This window comes from Phacochoerus africanus, chromosome 9 (genome assembly GCF_016906955.1).
Source record: "Phacochoerus africanus isolate WHEZ1 chromosome 9, ROS_Pafr_v1, whole genome shotgun sequence".
NCBI lineage: Eukaryota > Metazoa > Chordata > Mammalia > Artiodactyla > Suidae > Phacochoerus > Phacochoerus africanus.
The window spans coordinates 100,535,682-100,543,899 of NC_062552.1; the positions used below are offsets into that span (position 1 = coordinate 100,535,682).

Genomic DNA, 8,218 nt, shown 5'->3' on the forward strand with positions numbered 1-8,218 from the left:
GTTCATCCTGGGTGTCACTGCTGGGCTTGGGTCGCTGCTGTGGCATGAGTTCGATCCCTGGCGTGGGAACTTCCACATGCCAGGGGTGCGGACAAAAAGAAAAAAAAAAAATCTTTGCGTAACTCGAGGCCACAAAGATTTTCTTCTTTTTCTTTTTCATGGCCGCACCCACAGTATATGGAAGTTCCTGGGTCAGGGACTGCATCCCAGCCTCAGCTGCAGCAACACCGGATACTTTAACCAACTGTGCTGGGCCAGGGATGGAACCCTCATCACTGCAGCGGCCAGTGGATTCTTAACTCACCTGAGACATGTGGAAGTTCCTCAGCCTGGGATCAAACCCATGCCACAGCAGTGACCCAAGCCACTGCAGTGACAATGCCAGATCCTTAACCTACAGCACCACAAGAGAACACCTAGAAGTTTTATCTAAAAGTTTCATATGAGAAAACCTCTTGTGGAGTTCCTGCTATGGTGCAATGGGATCGGTGGTGTTTCGGGAGCCGTGGGACACAGGTTCCATCCCGGCACGGCACAGTGAGCTGAGGTGTTGACTCAGCAAAAAAAGAAAATCTCTTGTCAAAAATTTTTAACAAGATTCTTTATAAAAAATGCCTGCATTCCATTTATCTATAATTAGTCACACAGTTTTATTATCCCTTTGCTTCTTTCAAAATCAACTTCCCACATCACCAGGCACTATTTAAGTTACAGTATACTTCAAAATTGGAAAGATTTTTGTCTTTTAACAGATGTTCCCCTTCTTCAATCTAATAAATGGCATTTCTAAATGTAGGCAAAGTTTTAGACCCTCATTTCTCCTCAAATTGACACAAAACTTCTGGATCCCTGATGCTGGTTCTTAAACGTAATTCTACATTTCTTAATTCAGTTTGGATTCCACTACATCATTCTCTTCAAAATAAGCCAGAGTTCCTCAGACTCAAAATGAAATGAAGAGTATAATAGAGCTGTTCCCTTCATGGCTCAGCGGTTAACAAACCTGACTAGGATCACACAAGGATGCGGGTTCGATCCCTAGCCTTGCTCAGCAGGTTAAGGATCCGGCATTGCCATGAACTGTGGTGCAGGTCACAGACACAGCTCGGATCTGGCGTTGCTGTGGCTGTGGCTCTGGTATAGGCTGGCGGCTGTGGTTGTGGCTGCAGTGCAGGCCGGCAGCTGTGGCTCAATTCAACCCCTAGTCTGGGAACTTCCATATGCCACAAGTGCCGCCCTTAAAAAAAACAGAAAAGAGTATGTATGAAACTCTATTCTATGCCCCCTGGAACTAAGCATAGTTCAGAGAAGGTAAGAAAAAGGTATATAAGGTGAGTAAAACAGGGAGAAATGACAATTATCATTGCTCATTTTGTAAACTCATGGGAATGTATGGAGAAAAACAAAACAGAAAACTGGCTCATTTATGCCCTTGTCACAGTCTTTACTCTAAATCAAGAAAACAGTACCTTGGATTTACAACTCCCTCCTATCCTGATGATTTTGCTATTTATCAAACCAACTCCACTCGATCTACAGAATTAGAACAGGTCCCTGTGTTCCCATACCATGGCAGCTTTTATGCTTAGGTGACCCTGGGCCACTGAATCTTGGCTATAACAGGAAAAATTTTAAACTAATTCTCTGAATCTGACAAGCCGTCTCCCTCAATAAGTCTAGGAAGTTTTTGTTTCATTATCCGTGCATGAAGCAGCAGGCAAACAGCCAGATCTGCAGCCCAGTGGGTAGAACTGGAATTGTCACACATACACTTTAAAGCTAACAAAGTTTCTACCTCTACGACCATCTATTTCAATTCTACTCCTAGTTTTTAAGGAAAATAAATTATATAATCAGAAGAAAGAGCAACATTAAATAAGTATTTTATAGTTCTTTGTTTAAGATTCTGGGAAGAAAAACTCAACCACAGAAATGGCAATTTAAGATGGCTCAATCTGAAGGAGAAACTCAATACTTAGCAGTATTCAAAAGAAAACTTCTGTTAACCTAAGAACCAATGTTCCAAACAAGGAATTATTAATTTGTGTATTAAGAATGTGTATTAGGAATCTATTACATGCCAAGCAATATGTGGGAGCCTTAGGAGTCCAGAATGAGTTAAGATAGTCTCTGATTCTTAGAAGCACACAACTTAGTAAAGAAGACAGACAAGTTAAACATTTGGTGATGGTTCCATGTAGTAAAATCTATGAGGTGAGCACATGATGCTAGCAGAGCCAAGGAATGGAACTTCCATCAGGATCACTCTTAAGAAGTCTCAGGAAACTTCATACCACCCTCCTGGGAGCAAAGCCAACTCTTCCACTGAGTTAACAGTGCTTTGGGAATCAAGGGCTACGAAACACTGCCTATGTGGTACTATTTATCCTCATGGTCAATGACTTTCTCTCCTTAGCACTGGTCAGAGGGGATTAATGGACCACATACATGGCAGAGAAGCATGCAAAGCTCATCAGAAACCCCAATCTACTTATCAGTATTACACATGATCTAGATGCAATGCAGTGTCCTGGAATGGAAAAAGGATATCAGTGGAAAATTTTGTGAAGTCCAAAAAAAGTCTGTAGTTCAGTTACAAGTGTCATACCAATGTTTATTTCTTAGATATGACAAAATGTACCACAGTTATGCAAGACATTAACATTAAAGAGAGATTTGAGTGAAAGGTATACAGGAACTCGCTGTACTATTTTATATCTTTTCTATAAACCTAAAATGATTCCAAAATAAAATTTGTTTTAAAAAAAATCACATATGTTTTCCCACTTTACATTCTCATTCCCCCTTAGATTCTGACCATCTCTGCCAAGTCACTGCCCCGATTCAGGTGATGCTTGGTTAAGACTTTTTTTCAAGTCCTTTTCAATTCCTTACTATAAACAGTTTATGCAGTCCAGCTAGGTTTCCTTCTTCATCAAGACATGAAAAATGAGATCACACTTGGGAGGGTTTTTTTGTTTTGGTTTGTTTTTTTGTCTTTTTATGGCTGCACCCCTGGCATATGCAGGTTCCCAGGCGAGGCATCAAATCAGAGCTGCATCTGCTGGCCTTGCCACAGCCATAGCAACACAGGATCCAAGCCATGTCTGCAACCTACACCACAGCTCACTGGCAACACCAGATCCTTAACCCACTGAGTGAGGCCAGAGATCGAACCCGTGTCCTCATGGATACTAGTCAGTAGCCACAACAGGAATTTCCACACTTGGGAGGTTTTAACTCTTTTCTCTTCCTAATAGCTTCACCACATACACCAAGGGGATCCTTGAAGTTAAACTTCCCTAAGTGGATAAGAGAGGGGTTTAAAATAACCTGAGCTGGATCTCTGGATTAGAAAAAAGGGACACTACAGAAAATGTATGTTGTATATTATTTGATTATATCCTTACCTGATTTCTGAAAAGAACAATGAATAGAAAACACAATGAAAGCATGAGGAAGAACTTTTCCAGAAGCCCACAGCATACTTAGCCTCTCACTTCATTGACCAAAATGAATTACATTCCCTTTCCTAAATCAGTGACTGGTAAAGATGGATGGAATTATTCTTAGCCAACCAGGCCCATCTGTTGGCCTGCGGATATTTGGCTTCCCCTAAAGCACATGGCCACAAAGAAGGAGAGTGTATACGTGGAAGAAAATCTGTTAGGAGGAAGGAGAAAATAGATGCTGGGGGTAGAGGGGAGGAGCGATCAACCAAAAGAAGCCTTTGCACTTTACATCCACAGTGCGCTAGCAAATGAGGAGCTTTAAAAACGTAAAGGCAACTTTTACTACACAATTACTTTTACTAGCACCTGGATTTTCTCTTGCTTTGTCAAAGTTCTTGGGGTGGACACAGGAGCTTATAAAAGTAATGTAAGTAGTATATATTTAGTATACTTATATACTAAAATTATATTTAGTATATAAACATTATAAGTAGTATATACTTAGTATATTTACTCAGTTTGTCAAAGGATAAAAACAGAAGGATATGCATCTGGAAGAGAAGGTGAAACTACACCAGAACACTGTATAAGATCTCAGAGTATCTAAGAAGGAAGGGACCTCAAGACCGTTAGCTGAGTAAATATACTAAACCATTCAATCTTTTAATAAAACTATTGTGTCACTATTAAAAAAATACAACGAACAGATGTTGACAATTAGCATCTCAACACACCATGCAAATTGCACTGAAATGAATGCTTTGGCTACAAGCTCTGAAAAACATGGTACAAATTTCTCAACATTCAAGGTAATAAAAATTCATATTAAAAAAATATGCTACTGGAGTTCCCATTGTGGCTCAGCAGTAATGAACCCAACTAGTATCCATGAAGACATGGGTTCCACCCCTGGCCTCGCTCAGTGGGTTAAGGATCTGGCATTGCTGTAAGCTGTAGTATAGGTTGCAGACATGGCTCGGATCCCCCATTGCTCTGTCTGTGGCATAGGCTAGTGGCTACTGCTCTGATTCGACCCCTAGCCTGGGAACTTCCATATGCCACAAGGGCAGCTCTAAGAAGAAAATAATAATAATAATAATATAATATGGTACTGTTCAATGCAGGCTAAATGACAAGACATATATCTACCATAACTTTTGGTTTTGAATAATAAATGAATATTCATCTTCCTCTATTAAACCACAGTTTGTAGGACAGACTTCAAGAGTCCCATCAAGAGGACATCATGGTGACATATCCCATACCAGGGCCTCAGGCACTCTCCCTCACACACACACACACACACACACACACACACAACCACTGCAATAAGGTTAAACAACCTCAAAACTTTGAAAACTACCATACAAAAGAATATTAGTGAAGGCTAAACTGTCATGAAAACTTAAAGGAAAGAAAGGAAGGAAGGGAAGAAAGAGGCCAAAGATAACTGAGATTTACCCCTAAACTATTTTAGGGCTAAAGTCATTTAAATAGTAAAATGTTATACCAGAATCCATTAAGGTCATAAAATATGATCTGTTATATGGTATGTTACAGTGCTAAATAAATATTACACAATAGTACTCTGACCTGGACCACTTCCAGAAAGATGAACAGGTAGAGTAATTCCCCTAAAATATTTCAATTCACATTACCTCGTTCAACCACCTATTGTAATTTACCTGTTCACAAACCCACAGGCCTTCACCTTTTCTAGAGCCTCACCTGTAGCATATGGAAGTTCCCAAGCTGGGGTCCAATCAGAGCTACAGCTGCCAGCCTACACCACAGCAACAGCAACAGCAACACTGGATCTGAGCTGTGTCTGCAACCTACACCACAGCTCACAGCAACGCCGTATGCTTAACCACTGATCGAGGCCAGGGACTGAACCCACATTCTCACGGATACCAGTCAGGTTCGTTACCACCAAGCCACAGTGGAAACTCCAGACCTTAACTCTTGAAGAGTAACCAGCACATTGTCTGGGGCAGAATGGGCCCCCAGTAAATGACTTCTGAATGAAGGAACATGCAGTGGTAATGTACTTCTGAGGTATCCAATACCAATACCTTAGGAGCAAGGCACGTTGTATACATACCACCTTTGGGAAGGAGTCAAGCTAACTGAAAAATAACTAACAGCACCTAACATTTGTTGAGGAAAAACTCATATCACACGAGATATAAAAATAAGTGTAAAAATTAACTGGAAAAAAGGAAGAAAATGTGAATTAATTTGTTTCTCACTGAATGGCCACAAAAGTGAATCTAGCTTTAACTTTCTAACATTCAAACACGAGATGTTCTTTAAGGAACCTTTCATCATCCAAGATTTTATAAAGAAATCTGTTATCAACTTACATTAGTAGGTTAGACCAATTAGTGAACGGAATGAAGTCCAAGCCCAATTATGTGCTCAAACTGTGGGTCGAATGCCCTGAGCAATTCTTTCTCTTCAAGACGGCAGAAAAATACAAAACAACCCTCTTGACTGCTGAGAAGGACTAAAATCATTTCTTTTTCTCACAAGTATGTAATCAAAAGCAATTACTTTCTGTTCCCATCCAACACAAAGCAACACCATCTCCCCCTCCCATCACCATCAAAACACGCTATAGAATACTGAAGTTCTTCGATCTTAGACCATAAGAATCTCCAAACAAAATTACAATGCCACAAAAGCATATTTTTCTAAGTATGTTCTTATCCCTCATAGTGATCCTATACTAATTGAGCTCCCTATGGAGTATTAACAATCAAGGAAATCAGAAAAGTCTCAGAATAGACATTACACACTGCTTGTTTTTGGTTTTTTTTTTTAATGTTATTGTTCATGGATTCCAAAATTCAGGGTACACATTACCAAGAGAGTGTTTTCCTGTCAATGTCTGAATTTAAATGCAAATTACTGTTTAATTATATGCAATTTTCCCTTCTGAACCTATATATAATACTAATTAGTCTGTAAATGTTTAAAATAAACACACCAATCATGTTTACTTTAGAAGCTTATTGCCTAATCACCAGGCGCTTCTAGTGCATCAAAAAGAGTGGTTACTATCATGTTGGCTTGGCAGACAGGCTGTTCCCATAAGATTAGGAACTTCTAGTGACCACAAGTGGGATAAAGAAGGAGGCACATACGGTATCTGTAGATGCTTCCATAATAAAACTATTTCAATATCAAAAACTCACAGCCTACAAAGCCAGATATGTGCCCTAAACGCTATCTAAATGCATGCATACCTCAAAGGGAAAAAGAGAAGGAAAACTGTCTCTACTCAAATTGCCATAAGAAATCACCCTGCAATTGAGCTTTTCAAGAAATGAAAGCATAATAAGGTTCTTGAGGCTATCAACAGATTCAAGTTCAAAAAGAGAGCAACTATATTAAAATACAATTGATATACTCTGACAGAAGACACACAACTGTAATAGAAAACAACTTTAATAAAGTTTACTTGTGGTGAGCACTCTTCTAGGGACTTCATATTTTAACAAACTTAGTCCTTACTATACACCTGTAAGACAAATATTATCATGATCTCCTCCATTTTACAGATAAAGAACTGAAGCAGAGATAAAATCACCCAATGGCTAGTAAGAGACAGAAGAGAATTTAACCCCATCAGTCAGACTCCAAAGTTCATGTTAATACACTGTGGTTCACGGTAAGGATTATGGTGCAATTGTCAGCTTTTTTTTTTTTTTCAACCTCACAGCCTTTTTGGATTTCAAATACTAGGACAGCTTTGCGCAATAAGAAAAGTACATGCTTTGGAATCAAACAGACTTTCCTGAACAAAGTCCGAGGTTCAATCTCACCATTTGTAAAATCAGGGTTTTACGTTATTGTGAAAGTCAAAGCAGGTAATATAATTAAAGTGCCAAATACAGTACACAAGATAGGGGTTCTTGAAGTCCACAGACATCTAGAGGGTCCACAGATGGGCTTCAGAGTCCACGAGTCTCACAACTGTAAGACAAATGTATGTGTACCCATTTATTAAATAATCGTCCTTGGAGCTCCAAGAGGTTAAGAACCATCAACTACATAGCAGATACTCAACGGACTATCTCCCCTTTCCTGTTCTCAAAAACTCTCCCTTTTCCATTAAGGATGACACACCAAGGCTGCACACTAAGTGTTAAGTACTTCCCAACGTTTTCCTGGCTCGGTAACGAGTAACACATTCAAGTTTACGCCTTAATTTTCCAGAGAATGTCTAAAGAAGGCCTTCATATGCTACACCATCTCTCGCCTCACAGAGACGAATACACGGTATTCACTCGGCGAGAAGCATGAGAATTGTCCACCTGGTTGCACGAAGCATCATGACGGCTGGGAGAACCAAGTAGATATCAGAGCCTCCGAGGAGCATGATAGAGACCTGGGGCCCCAGCACTGAAAGATAAGGATAATGGGTTTCCCCAAACTATTGGGCAACCCAGAATTCCGTCCCCCTTACCCATGTCCTCCCTCTCTCTGGAACTCTGGTGCAGGCAAGTCCTCTGGGCTCTGCCCTGTGCTGGAGTGATAAGAGGAGAGAAACGTTACCGGAGCAGGTGGGTGCAGCACGGCGAGGTCCCAGCTCTGCCACCCGGTAGGTGGAGGCAGAACCCGCAGATATCCAGGCCGCGACCCTCCCCGCAAGAGACTTCAATACAAATCCCGGCCGCGGCTGGGAACCGGCTTCGGGCTTTTCTGTTCCCCAAAGTGGCTTCCGCTTCCGGGCTATCCTTTGCCGGAAGCAGTGTTGG

At 40.6% G+C, this 8,218-nt stretch overlaps 1 protein-coding gene across 1 annotated transcript in view; it reads right to left on the reverse strand.

Annotated features, from left to right (window-relative positions):
* Window positions 1-8,179, reverse strand: part of AREL1 (apoptosis resistant E3 ubiquitin protein ligase 1) — a 47,387-nt gene extending 39,208 nt beyond the window's left edge. The window contains 1 exon segment of the mRNA XM_047795296.1: window positions 7,927-8,179. The gene's annotated coding sequence lies outside the window, so the exon portion shown is untranslated.
* Window positions 8,180-8,218: the final 39 nt, after the last annotated feature.